This window comes from Leptinotarsa decemlineata, unplaced genomic scaffold (assembly GCF_025532065.1).
Source record: "Leptinotarsa decemlineata unplaced genomic scaffold, Ldec_3_MD MMD2_tig00026328_RagTag_RagTag, whole genome shotgun sequence".
Taxonomy (NCBI): Eukaryota; Metazoa; Arthropoda; class Insecta; order Coleoptera; family Chrysomelidae; genus Leptinotarsa; species Leptinotarsa decemlineata.
In genome coordinates this window covers 12,847,084-12,862,057 of record NW_027412688.1, presented here as the reverse complement: position 1 = coordinate 12,862,057, position 14,974 = coordinate 12,847,084, and the positions used below count along the sequence as shown (strand labels likewise).

The 14,974-nt window shown below is 35.2% G+C and overlaps 1 protein-coding gene across 1 annotated transcript in view; it reads left to right on the top strand.

Moving 5' to 3' along the window:
* The window catches only part of LOC111509210 (uncharacterized), a 148,477-nt gene that overhangs the window by 50,997 nt on the left and 82,506 nt on the right, over positions 1–14,974 (top strand).

Genomic DNA, 14,974 nt, shown 5'->3' with positions numbered 1-14,974 from the left:
GGTTATTCATTATATTTTGCAAGCATTCCTTTGTTAAATATAGATTCCTTGAAAAATGCATATTTGAGATTTCTCGTTGACAGATTATTGAGTTGCTTTGTTTGATGATTATGTAAATTTCTGTTCATAGTGGAATATTTTTTATTCTATATATAACAGACTGCAGAAATGTGCATACTTTTAATTTATAAATTTGGTATCCAGTGAATGCTTTAGTTTATATAGATTTCCAGTTGGTTCTAAGAAAAGTATATTTTCTTTCTTGAGGTTTCAAGTGGTGAATAAAGAGACTTAGTTATACTCTGAAGTTCTAGTGTTTAACTCATTTAATGATGATATTAAATTTATAATCGAAGAAGAAATAAATAGAAGCTTATATTGTTGATTAGAATTGATCAATGTATAATAATCTCAAAATAGTACAAAAAATCAAAAATTAGTAATAGACTATAGACTCATCAATTATCAGTCATACCATCCAATGAAAATGAAAATGATTACAATCAAATCTCTCAAGAGTAGAATTGAAAGGCTTTCACATCCAAATTCATCCAACCCATTTGATTAACAAATTATTCTTCATCAGTTCAAATAACATATTTCCTAGCTCATCGAAAATTCCAAATAATAATACTGCAAATAACCAAACCATAGTCACTTTCAGATCCCCACCGTATATTCAAGAACACGCTCCTAAATTAACAAATGTATTAAAAAATGAAAACATCAAAATTGCCAAAATGAATATTTTTACCATATCAAAGTTACATAGTAAAATCAAAACTCATATAGAAAACAAAAATAAATCGAATATTATTTACAAAATTTCTTGTCAAAATTGTGAAAAGTCATATATTGGTCAGACATCTAGAACATTGATTAGTCATATCATCTCTCATAAGAGTGACTGTAGGAGAAATATTAGGTCATGTGCCTTGGCAGATCATGTTATTTAGTATGACCATAATATGTATTATGATAATACTAAAATTTCACATACTGAAAAGAATCTTTCCAAAAGCTAATTTTTAGAAATGCCCTGATGAATAATGAAGAACATGCGATGAATAAAAGATCAGACCTCAACAAATTCAGTAAAATTTAAACATTCATTTTGAAAAACCAAAAGAAATTTTATCACCCTCTGTTCGAAATTCTCCTCCCTGATTTCAAAAATATTTCTGTCAGTTCGATCATTTCATTTCATCAATGTTTTTATTGTTTTTGTATAAATCCATTTCTCATTATTCTCACGATAGTAAGTAAGAAATGTTATCATGTGATTTGTATATATTTCAGTTGTCCTGAAGAAGGCAATAAACATTGTCGAAAGCTCGACGTATACCAAAGAGAATACTAAATAGTCGCTTCATTTAACTGGAACCTCAAGAAAGAATAAGTATACAGGGTGTTCGTTAAAGATGCGGCACTATTTCTTGGACTATTCTAAGGATATTTTGTCCTTAGATGATTTCTGATGGGGCGCTTTGTTTCGAAGATACGGACTGAAAAAGAATTTCGACAATAACAATGTATTACCAAAAATTATATGTAATGTTTCTTAATCTAAGAGAACTGTTGAAAATGACTTCCCCCGCTCGGATGCAAGAATCCAATCTTTTCCTCATCGACTCCCGAACTCTTTCAAACACCAGGATCCTTTTTGATTGCGTTACACCCAGCAAATTGAATGTCTGCTGCCGTTTGTTGTTGAATGAGTACCAACGGAATTGTTAGATTTTTATTACTTGGTAGGTTCAGTGTAGTACACTATACTTTTATTTCGGCTACGTTAATAATTTTTAAATTACCAAAATTGTTATTGTCAAAATTATTTTTCCCCCCGTATCTTCGAAACAAAGCGGACTTGTAAGAAAACATCAAAGGATAAAATATCCTCAGGATAGTCCTAGGAACAGTCCCTTAATTTTTTGCCGCATGTTCAATAAACACCCTGTATATATTTGAATTTTTTTTTTCACGGACAGGAATATGTTGAAATGATTCTTCGGGTTTGTTCCGTGTGGTGTATTGTCATTCCCGATGGAAATGAATTTCGCAACGTTTCGACAAAATCACATTTGTCATCATCTGGTGATTTTTGTTAAGTGTTCGAAAGTCGTCTGACCCTACTCAGATGACTTCTTACTGTGTGGGTACAGTGATGGTACATAAATACCGTTCTTGATTACCTGAATTTGGTACCTGTATGTTTTGGTACCTCAGTTCTTCTTCTTCTCGATATGCCCTCTTCCCCCCCTCATATGAAAGTGGGCAAACCGTAGACACGTGTTTCTGGCTCTTTAGCCTTCGTCAGTACGGTACAGCCAAGTGTAAAGGATGGGCAACCCTTGGTTGCGAAAAAAAAGGGTCGAAAACAAAACAAGCGGATTCACCATCAGGGAGCCAACTGCGGTTTCGTGTCATCGTTGGAAGACCTCGTGATTACAAGGACTAACTCCGAACTTCGTCACGGGTGCAGCTATAGCAACCTACGTGACATCCGGGTCCAAGATAAATCAAACATGAAAGATGGGATATTGAGTGGATATGGTATTATCAATGAAGAGGAATTTTTTTGGACAAGCACTCATATGAAAGTGGGCAAACCGTAGACACGTGTTTCTGGCTATTTAGCCTTCGTCAGTACGGTACAGCCAAGTGTAAAGGATGAACAACACTTGGTTGCGAAAAAAAAGGGTCGAAAACAAAACAAGCGGATTCACCATCAAGGAGCCAACTGCGGTTTCGTGTCATCGTTGGAAGACCTCGTGATGACAAGGACTAACTCCTAACTTCGTCACGGGTGCAGCTATAGCAACCTGCGTGACATCCGGGTCCAAGATAAATCAAACATGAAAGATGGGATATTGAGTGGATATGGTATAATCAATGAAGAGGAATTTTTTGAACAAGCACTCATATGAAAGTGGGCAAACCGTAGACACGTGTTTCTGGCTATTAAGCCTTCGTCAGTACGGTACAGCCATATGTAAAGGATGGGCAACACTTGGTTGCGAAAAAAAGGGTCGAAAACAAAACAAGCGGATTCACCATCAGGGAGCCATCTGCGGTTTCGTGTCATCGTTGATGACACGAAACCTCTTCATTGATAATACCATATCGAAACCTCTTCATTGATGATACCATATCCACTCAATATCCCATCTTTCATGTTTGATTTATCTTGGACCCGGATGTCACGCAGGTTGCTATAGCTGCACCCGTGACGAAGTTGGGAGTTAATAACTGCCTGAACGCAGTTATTTTTATCAAGTACTTTTCTTAGTTATTCACATTTTGTTTTCAATCGAAGACCGCCTGCCGGTACTGACGATGCCCGATAGACTGAAACAGCTGTCTACCGGTGGCTCTTGAAGTCAATATGGGAATGATCAGAATAGTACTTATCTATTTATCTTTCGATTTTCATGGAATTATTTTCCAGCAGCTTGACTGCGTTAACCTTTCTCGATTTCATATATACAGGGCGTAACTGAATAAGTGTAAAACATTTAAGAAGGTGCTTCCTCATCGAAAAAAATATAGGATCTTTCATATAGTGAAACTTCATTGGAGCATCTCTTGTTAAGATACAGTCCCTTAAAGAGGGTACATAAAATTTGTATAACAATTTTTTTGACAAGCACTAAAAAGTTACAATATTGAAATCAACCTGACGTTTTGTACTACCAAAAAGACACTTAGCCAGAAATGTATTTGGTTTACCCCATGGTTGTAAGGGTGGAAAACGCAACCCCTAAAAAGTATTTCCAATGTAACTTTTTGTCTTAACATTTGCATACCATTTAAAAATTTATTTCCGATTTCTAAACAAAAAAATGTCTCTTGGGTTTTTTGCCCAAAATAAACCAGATCACAGCAAAAAATTATTTTACGAGCAACTACAGAGATACATCGCCATATATGCCAACTGGATTTATTGTTATTTTGTAGTTAGTACCTGCATTAAACGATTAAAGTGTAATAAACAAAACTAATTTATTATTAACAAAACACACAACATGTAGAAATCATGGTAAATGTTCAATATGTCTACCTTCAGACATTACGCATGCGTCTAGACGTCGGCGCATTGAGCCACGTATTCGCCAAAATATTCCTGGAGACTCTCTGATTACCCTGCACGCATCGATGATGCGGTTTCTTAAGTCCTCTACATCGCGAACAGAAGTACGATAAACCAAATGCTGTAAATGGCCCCAAATAGAGAAATCGACAGGATTGATATCCGGGGATCGAGCGGGCCAGTTCTGTGCTCCTCTTCGACCTATCCACTGATTTGCATATGTTTCAGTTAAATGCTGACGTGCTACTTGACTTAAATGGGCGGGAGCCCCATCCTGCATAAAAACATATTCCTTCTGACGCTCAAAGGAACTTCCTCTAGCAGTACTGGATGCACTTCTCTTAAAAATTGAACGTATGCCTCACCATTTATTCGAGGAGGTAGAAAATGAAGCTCAATTAAATCATCCCCAATAAATCCGAGCTACATGTTAAGATAAAACTGTTTTTGATGGTTAGTGTCGACAATAGCGTGAGGGTTTTCATCAGCCCATATGTGGTAATTATGAAAATTAATAATCTTGTCCCGAGAAAAACTACATTCGTCTGTGAATTCTATCGTATTCAGAAAGTCACAATTTCTTCTAATCATTTCCAGCATCCAATTGCAAAATTCAAGACGGTTCGGAAAGTCTCGCGGTAACAGTGCCTGTACTCGTTACAGACGGTAAGGGTATAAGAGATGTTTCTTTAAAATTCGGAATACCATCATATGATCAACATTTAGCTGAAAAGCAATCTTTCTAGTACTGGTAGTAGGTTGTTCTTCAATCAAATTAAGTACTGCTTCCTCAAGCTGTGGTGTTCGTACTTCTCGATGGCGACCACAATCCTGCGTTCTTTTGTCGAATGAACCATATTCTCGTTATCGTTGATGAAGTCGAGCAAATATTCTATGTGAAGGATGCTGCCGCTGAGGATAACATTTCAGCATATCTTCTAGAAGCTTTTAACCCATCCCTCGGCGACAGACCGGAAACGTAATGCATATCGACCATTTCCTCATTTGTGTATGCCATTTTAATAACAAGTGAATTATTAAAATAACAAATTAAGAACAGAACAACAACACACAATTAGTATTATTTCAATTTCGAAAATTCACAAACTGACAACGTCATACCAATTTAATTGTCACTATCGCTAATAGCGATCTACTAGATAGATTAGTTTCGTATTTTCGTATGTATCTCTGTAGTTGTTCGTAAAATAATTTTTTACTGCAAACTGGTTCATTTTGGGCAAAAAAAACAAGAGACATTTTTTGTTCAGAATGAAACAGGCTATCGGAAATAAATTTTTAAATGGTAAACAAATAATAACACAAAAAGTTACATTGGAAATAAATTTTAGGGGTTGCGTTTTCCACCCCTTACAACCATGGGGTAAACCAAATATATTTCTGGCTAAGTGTCTTTTTGGCAGCACAAAACGTCAGGTTGATTTCAATATTGTAACTTTTTTAGTGCTTGTGAAAAAAATTGTTATACAAATTTTATGGGGCTATATCTTAACAAGGGATGTTCCAATGAAGTTTCTTCATATGAAAGTAGATGAACAACGTATGTTCTGGCTCACCGGGAGTGGGGGTAACCTATCAGCGTCATCGAAATCGACGCAGGATGGAACGAGTATAGTAGCGATTTGAGCGTGGAACTCCGCCCCTCGGCCCCCTTGGTACTCCACCTAACCTATCGGCCCCCTTGGTACTCGACCTAACTTATCAGCTCCCTCGCCCCCTTCAGTCACGTGATTTTAAATAAAAAAGTTTATAGTTATGAGATTCGAACCTGGGTCGTCCGCGCCGTAGACATTGTCCTTAGCCTCTACACCATCGTAAGATATTGAAGTTAACTGCGAATGTTGGGTATTTATAGCGTTAGTTTTGTCAGGATCGAAATTGACTCATTCATTATACTTGACAGCATTTTTATTTTTGATTTCCGTAGAATGTAATCGTCATTATCATATTGAAGGTAGGAAAATATACTTAGATTTGGGAAATGATTATTATTTCATGTAAAGATGTGTATGTGTGTGTAAGAGCGAGAGGCGCGTGTGACGTAATCGATGCAAAGAGAGATGGAGATTGAGGTTTTACCGGTTGCTAGTGCAAGCAGGTGTTGCCAGTTGTACAATAAATCAATGTTTATGGAGTAATGTAGCGTTGCCGGTTTGAAAATTAAGTTATAGAACACACAGAGTCACTAGCTGAACTATCTATTGGTTGAAGAAGGACACTGTTAACACTAGACTCATGAGACTATACTTAGATTCGGGAAATAATTAATATTTCATGTAAAGATGTGTATGTGTGTGTAAGAGCGAGAGGCGCGTGTGACGTAATCGAAGCACAAATTTACGTAGCTTTGCGTATATTGAGAGATTCATTTGAATAATTTATCGTACAGAATTGTTTCATGTCCTGTTATCAGTAACCGCACAGAAATAGGCGCTCGATTCATCGATACAAAAGTATATGGAAACACCAAAGTTATAGAACACACAGAGTCATCTATGAGTCACTAGCTGAACTATCTATTGGTTGAAGAAGGACACTGTAAACACTGGACTCATAAGACTGCATCTGTCAAATGTCAATACATGCCAGCATGGCAGGTTCGGCGTTGCCAGTTGTACAATAAATCATTGTTCATGGGGCAATGTAGCGTTGCCGGTTTTGGAATTGATCGTGAACTACTCGACGAAAATTGGAAGCGCGAAAGTGATATATTAATAATAATGAATCAGATTTAAGAAAAAACATTACAGATTAATGAGGCTGTATCGTTTCAAAGTGTGATCCCTCAGTGTTACAAGGTATCTCAAAATACATCATTGAAAACAAACATGACGTCGAAGTGTACAGGGTGCGTCAAAATACATCATTCAAGAAAGAACATAACAGTTCCACGAGGCTGTAAGTTTTCAACGTGCGATCTCTCAATGTGTATAAGGTATCTCAAAATACACCATTGAAAAACGAATATGACGTCGTCGAAGTGTACAGGGTGCGTCAAAATATATCATTTAAGGAAAAAAACATGTCGATTTGAAATATGACATTAATGTGTATACAAACATGTCGATTCAACAAAAGTCTGGCGTTCCAACATGTCGGAAGTCTCGTATCTTTGTTAACCAAGTTAGCATAAGCTGGAGAAAGAGGAGATCCAAAAGTGTCGAGAGGTTGAGCGTTGTGGACTCAACGTGAGGGCAATGGGGAAGCGAAGTATTCGACAATGACATTTCAAAATACGTTGTTTTCCATGCGTTTTCGATCGTTTTTCGTGCGTTTACGATCGTTTTTCGTGCGTTTTCGACCGTTTTCCGTGCGTTCATTCGTTATCGTTTCATCGTCATTGTCGTAACGGTTTTTCGTGTTTCAATATGGCAGTCATTTATCATTCAACGCGTTTCGCTAATCAAGTTGGCATCATCAGGAAATGACTAACGTCCATGCTTTGTCATATGAAGATTCATTTTGCGAATTTTCGTGCGTTTACGATCGTTTTTCGTGCGTTTACGATCGTTTTTCGTGCGTTTTCGACCGTTTTCAGTGCGTTCATTCGTTACCGTTTCATCGTTATTGTCGTAACGGTTTTTCGTGTTTCAATATGACAGTCATTTATCATTTAACGCGTTTCGCTAACCAAGTTAGCATCATCAGGAAATGATTAACCTCCATGCTTTGTCATATGAAGATTCATTTTGCGAATTTTCAGACTCTTGAACGAAACCTTGTGGAACACCCAACCTAACTTCTGTTACAGAGTAGTGTCGGTCAGCCAATCAGAATGGAGAAATCAAATATCGCTCGATTGATTGTGCTAGATGAAATTGAACTGGAGAATGAGGGTCGAATAATAATAATAATAGTGATAAAACATTAAAAGCTTGAAAGTGACGTAGTCAGCGTGATAGGTGGTGGGCGTGTGTGATAATGAATGAGTTATTATAAAGAATAATAGCGCAACTGTCAGAAGGGCACTGAGTTGTATATTTACTAATAATGATCGGATCGTCGCATACGGCATGTCAAATGAAAGGATAAGAAATGGAGAATTCGTCGACAGAGAAAAAACAAATATGGCGTAATGAATATAATATCCAACGCCTAATGTGAAATAACATAGGAAGAATTGCAAATTCAACAAAAATCACTGAAAAAAACTTGTAATTAAAAATTGTTGGGTTATGAACAACTATAAGTTTATTCCAATTGCAGAAGCTTGATTCAAAACGCAGAATTTATTGACAAAAAAATTTAAAAAATCATTGGATACTGAAACATATGATATATTTGGATTCCTTAGGGTGAGAAGGTTTCGAATCCATCAAAAAACGACCACTTCCGGTTTCCACTTCCGGTCCTCCGATTTCGATGATTTCAACATCAATGGATTCGGTTATAGTCTATTTCAAAAGAGTGTAGAGTAATAAATCATGAAGTGTCATAAAATTTGCCTGAATTTCGTTGTCGTCCATGGGTGTAGGCAAATCTTAGGATTATTAAACTTAATAATTAAAGTAAATTAAAAATTACAGACATAGATAATAATAAAAGGCCATTTTTGGGAAGTAATTTGGTCTAAAACTAAGTACCTACATGTATTTAGGTAAGTAAAATTTCTTAAAAAAGATTAAGATTAATTTTAGTGGTTCTTGTAAACTTATTTAATATGCAATTTGGGTTCATATACTTGAGCATGATTTCTCAAAAAAGGGTTAACACTTAGTTCCGAGGTGCCATGTCATTATAATAATCCCTTTTTGACCCTGCCCACCAATCATGCAATACCTATTAAACCCAGGTAATTAAGAAAAAGGGTTTAAATATATTGTAATGGTGTCTTAAACATTCGAGTTATAATAGTAATTGTTACTACACCAATTAAACGTACAGTGATATTGTGATATAGAAATAGTGAAAAAGTTATAAAATGGGGACATTTACTCCAAAGAAAAGAAGTGTAAAAAATTCTCCGCTATCTGTTTGCGAAAAAGTTATAATTTTAAATGTATATGATTGCATAAAACACGATCACCCTAGTTTGTCTGTGCAAGAAAGTGTTGAGCGATGTGCCCGAATGACTGGAATTGGACAGTCCACGATTTTTAAATTATTGCGAGAAAGAAAGATATCAGGCCAGGTAAGTCCATGCAAGAGAAAATCAGGAAGACCAATAAAAATCTTAGATGAAGACACCAAATGTGACATTCGAAGAAAAGTTCATTCGTTTTATTTTAAAAAGGAAATACCCACTCTTGAAAAAAATATTTATCGAGATAAGCCAAGATAACGATATTCCTTTGATATCCAGAAAACTTTTATGGAAAACTTTAAAAAGTATGAATTTTGCCTGGGAAAAGCACAATCGAAAGGCACTATTACTGGAAAGTGATGAAATTGTTTGCTGGAGACGAAAATATTTGACAACTATAAAGCAGTACCGCAGAGAGCAAAAGAAAATTTTTATCTTGATGAGACGTGGATAAACGAAGGTTATATAGTCAAAAAATGTGGCAAGATAAAAAAATATAACAAGTTCTCGCCAAGCTTTCATAGAAGGCCTTTCGACGGGTATTAAAGTGCCTTCGGGAAAAGGGAAGAGGCTTATAATTGCTCACATTGGAAGCGAAGACGGATTTTTAAAGAAGGTTTGTTAAGCTTTGAGTCGTGCCGGACGGGAGATTATCATGAGGACATGAATTCGGATGTCTTCGAAGACTACTTCGGGGAAATGTTAAAATTTCTTTCAGCTGATTCGGTCGTGGTTATGGATAATGCAAACTACCATTCAAGGCGCTTAGAGAAGGTACCAACTTCAGCTTGGAGAAAGCAAGAAATTATTACTGGCTGTCAAATAAAGGTATTCAGTTTGAGACGAATTCAGTAAAGAAGGAACTACTAGCCATAGTAAAACAACATAAATCTCGCTTCATGAAATATGCCGTAGAAGATGTAGCAGAAAAGTATAAAGTAACTGTGCTGCGCCTACCGCCATATCATTGCGAATTAAATCCTATAGAACTTATATGGGCACAAGTTAAAGGATATGTTGCAAGGCACAATACCACATTTAAAATGAAAGATGTCAAGGTATTGTTTGATCAAGCCATTATGGAAATCACATCAGAAAACTGGCAAAAAGCAATCCAGCATGTTTTAAAAGAGGAAGATAAAATGTGGGAACTGGACAACTTGGTCGATCAGGTGGTTGACCCTATAATTATAACACCAGGGGATGATGACAGTTCTTCGGATGAAGACTATACTGATGTAGAATAATTTAATTGAATTGTAAATATACTGTAGCGGGATAAGCAATCTGGACAGAGACCAGTGTATCAGTGACAGTGACACTTTTGCTTAGGTTAGGGTTTAGAATTAAGGGTAGTCTGAATAATTATTTCTCGGAAGGTTCTCGAAAATTGTACCTAGTAATCTCTAGAACATTCAATTAGGGTATAAATAGAGTGTTGTTAAACGTTAAGGGAAGTTCACAGTTTTAGTATTGTTCAAGTGTCAAATTGTAATAACGTATCCAGTAAAGTTCTTGTCGTTTTTGTGAATAAATTGATTTAAAGTCCCCACAAGTGTTTCAATACGTAAAGTTCGTTCGTGTGTGTTTGTGAGTATTTCCCGATTTCGGTTCGTATATATTTTATTGTTACATTTTATATTTTTTTAATAACACTGTTCTGCTGTATTAAATTTTTATTTCCTTTAATATAATTTTTATGAATGCATATTCTTTTGGCAATTATCCCACTAGCGCGCCTCTGGCTCAGTATTTATCCGTCGATAACAATGGACAAATCCCTTAAAACAGGGTGATACCTACCTGCTCTTTATGAAACGACATAATTTTGCAATGCGGACTAGGGAAGTGACAGAATTTATTGACGGATCACCCTGTAGCGCTTTTGAATACTTAATGAGATTTTATTACTCTACACTCTTTTGAAATAGACTATAGATGTCATGAAACATAATTAATCATTTATCGAAGCCAAAAGGGCCTTATAACCTATTTTCATTATACTAGCAGCAACAGACCGATGTGGGTACTCATTTCAAATGATTTCATTTGTAGATTATGAAAAGTATAATATCGAGCATCTAATGTGAAATAGCATAGAAAGAATTGCACATTTAAAGAAAATCATTGAACATATTTGAAATTAAAAGATGTTGGGTTATGAACAACTACGAGTGTAATGTAATTGCAAAAGTTTTATTCAAAACACATGATTTGTTGACAAAAAAATGAAATAATCATCGAATACTGAAACATATGGTATTTTTGGATTCCTTAGGGTGAGAAGGTTTCGAATCCGTCAAAAACAGGTCACTTCCGGTTTTCACTTCCGGTCGTCCGATTCCGATGATTTTGACATCAATGGATTCCTTTAGATGTCAAAAAACATAGTTAATCATTTTACGAAGCCAAAAGGACCTCGTAACCTATTTTCGCTATACTAGTCGCAACAGGTCGATGTGGGTACTCATTTCAAATGATTTAATGTGTAGACAATGAAAAATATAATATCGAGCGCCTAATGTGAAACAGCATAGGAAGAATTGCACAGAGAATCATTGAAAAAACTTCGGATCGCCACGTACATCATGTCAAATGAAAGAAGAAAAATTGCAGAATTCATCTATAAAGAAAAAACAAATATGGTGCAACATGTCAGAAGGGCACTAACCCACATCTTCATTAATGATAACTGAATCTCAAGTGCAGCAAATCAAATGAAAGGAAAACGAATGCAGAATTCATCAACAGAGATAATAGTCGCATTATTACATTATCAAATAAAATGGGGAAAAAAACAGAATTCATGTGTTTGTTGCGCTATTCAAATCCAAGGTGAACTGGGATCAATGTCAACGCTGAATATGCATATAACAAAGACTCTTTGATTTTCTTTTGTTTCATTTCAGAATATGTCATCACTAATTTTTATATTCAAACCCAAAGTGACATTGATCACTGTCAATGTCGAATCTACATCCGGAGATATGCAGTTCTCAAAGCGACGAAACAAAGGCTCTTTGTTTCATTTTAAAATATGTCATCACTTATTTTACTATAAATACGTCATGCATGGCGAAATGAGTTAGTTGCATCCGTTGAAAGTGATACCAGTGACAAGTGCACCGATTCTATTTGAAAGTAAGTGTTTTAGGTTTGACTCTTTCCTCAAATGAATTTATTCAAACGTAATTTAATTGAAAATGGTGAGAATTGTTGAATCATTTGATTTCCAAAATTTTTTTCGATATATATATGTTGGATGATATCAGTCAAATGTTATACATGTCGTGGTTTGTTTGAGATAGTATTCGCATATATTGTGAATCAAAACATAAAGCTTTCATTTTTTATTTTTCACAGATGGATTTACAAAAGTTGAATGCAAGTTCGATCGTGAAGAGAAAGCCAAGTATCAAAGTAGCAGATTTGCCTGTGGAGATGCCGCAGAAAGGAAAATTTGGTGAGGCGGTCTTGTTAGATTTGGGAGATAAAGTATCATTTCTGCCCCACCGAGTGACGGAGGCGTATCGTCCTCACTTAGAAGAATTTTCATTAGGAAAATACGCTATTGTGTTCAAAGGGTTAATGGACATTGGGAAACCGAATCTTGTCATTTCATTTGAAATTGTACGAAATTAAGGTTAGTACTGTTTCCAATTTTATAGGCAAAGAGTTTTTGGGTGTATACAATATTTTTCATTCGGGTCAAAAATTCTCACTCACAGATATGATCCGCATAAAGTAGTGTTTTCATACAATATATTTCCTTCACTTAGTACGTGCAGAATATGTGTTTTAAATTCTTTATTTTGGATGACACTTGATTTTTTATTTTCATTATAAGTGTAGCAATTACTTCATGAAAGACATTACCCTCTCTGTTGGCAAAAAATTTTTTAGTGTATGTTTTTATTGAAAAATCGAATTTATTTCAGTGTATTTTTTTATTGAAAAATCGAATTTATTTCAGAATAATACATCAACGTGTCAGTATCAGTCAGAGTCAACTTAACAACAACATTCAAAACCGTCATAGCAACCTTTCCAGAACGAGATTCAAATCTCAGCAGTTTCCATTTTTTCAGTCTATAGTTGCACATTATGAGGCTAGAATTCAGTGATTTGTTGGACAAACTGCGTCTATTCAATATATAGGTACACAACCGTAATGAATTTGGAAGACTTTGAAGATTCATCGTGGTGTGTTCCAAAATTCAAGAAAAAACACGCCGTTCTGTATGGGTCATTTCAAAGGAAATTTGTTTAGCTGCAGTCTCAATAACGTTGATATTTTATATAAATGGCTTTATAATATACTACCAAAATAAATAAAATACATATCACACACATCTTTTTTTGAAAATGAAAACTTATCTTATACAGGGAAAGTTGTCAAAAATATGCAATAACAAAAAATTATATACCAGATTTTATAGAGATGAAGAAACATCATATTGAAAGATACTAAGTTGACAAAAACAGGATATTTTAGACATAAAGGAAATAAGTTTGTCTGTCATTTTAAATTCTGATTCGTTGGGTCGATTTAACAAAAAGTGGCATTTTATATCTTGAATTTTATTCAGGACATTATTATAGATGATTGACATTTGTCATTAAATTTCAAGTGTGATATTTATAAATTCATTTCGTATGTAGTTTTTTCGAAATTTCCATTCAAAATAGCATCCTTTGATATAGATACCACCGGACGAGTCTATTATGTGTAGATAACCTGAGTTTTAATTTTTCGGAGTTCTGAGTTCTTGTACATATAAACATAAACAAAGTAACGATACAGACAAATTTGAAAAATCGTCATAAAATAATCAAATCCATTCAACTGAATACATGAATTGAAAGATATTTTAACCTCAACTTCGATATTCTGAAACAAAAACACACAGTATTCACAATTCCATCTTTCGTTATTCCAAGTTCATAGTCATCAAAATTGATACGATTATAATATATATAGGAATATAAAACTATCTTCAAATACAGTTGCATGAATGCACATCAAGCATTTTGTCGTAGTACGGTGACCGGGGCAAAGTTACAACTTCAGCATAATATGAATGTTTATAAATATTAGGGAAGGTGAAGATCATCAACAGGTATTAAGAAATTCATTCGGTCTCCAAGTTTTCGGAATACAATGCAAATAATTTTCTTTATGACTATTCGTTCGATATCAAATACTATTACCTCAAGATATATCGAAATCATAACACGTTTGCGATTCATTTTTTCAGTTACATTTGAAAAGTGAGTTTCAGTTTGCAGAAATAATAGCCCACACATGTTGGAAATTTTGCCATAGTGTGGTGAAAATCGTATTGAAAATTCTACGAAATATAAGCGCATACATACAGAGTGAATCAATATTTGAAATATGTCGTTTGGAACCCCCCATACCCTTCTCTATCGAATTTGGCAGAAATAATGCTGAGTCGTATTGTAGAGTTAACGTTCGAAATTGGGAAAGTGAAGTATTCAACAGTTTTGCGTGCGACGGTTTTGCGTGCGTTTTCGAACAGTTTACGTGCATTTATTCGTTATCGTTTCGTCGTTATTGTCGTTTTTTTCCTATTTCAATATGACAGTCATTAACACTTAACGCGTTTCGCTTACCAAGTAAGCATCATCAGGAGATGAATAAAGTCCACGCTTTGTCGTATGAAGGTTCGTTTTGCGAATTTTCAGACTCCTGAACCGAACCATGAGGAACAATCAGCCTAACTTCTGGTACAGAGTGGTGTCGTAAGCCAATCAGACTGGAGAAATCAAATATCAGTAAAATGATTGTTTTAGATGAAATTGAACTGAAGAATGTG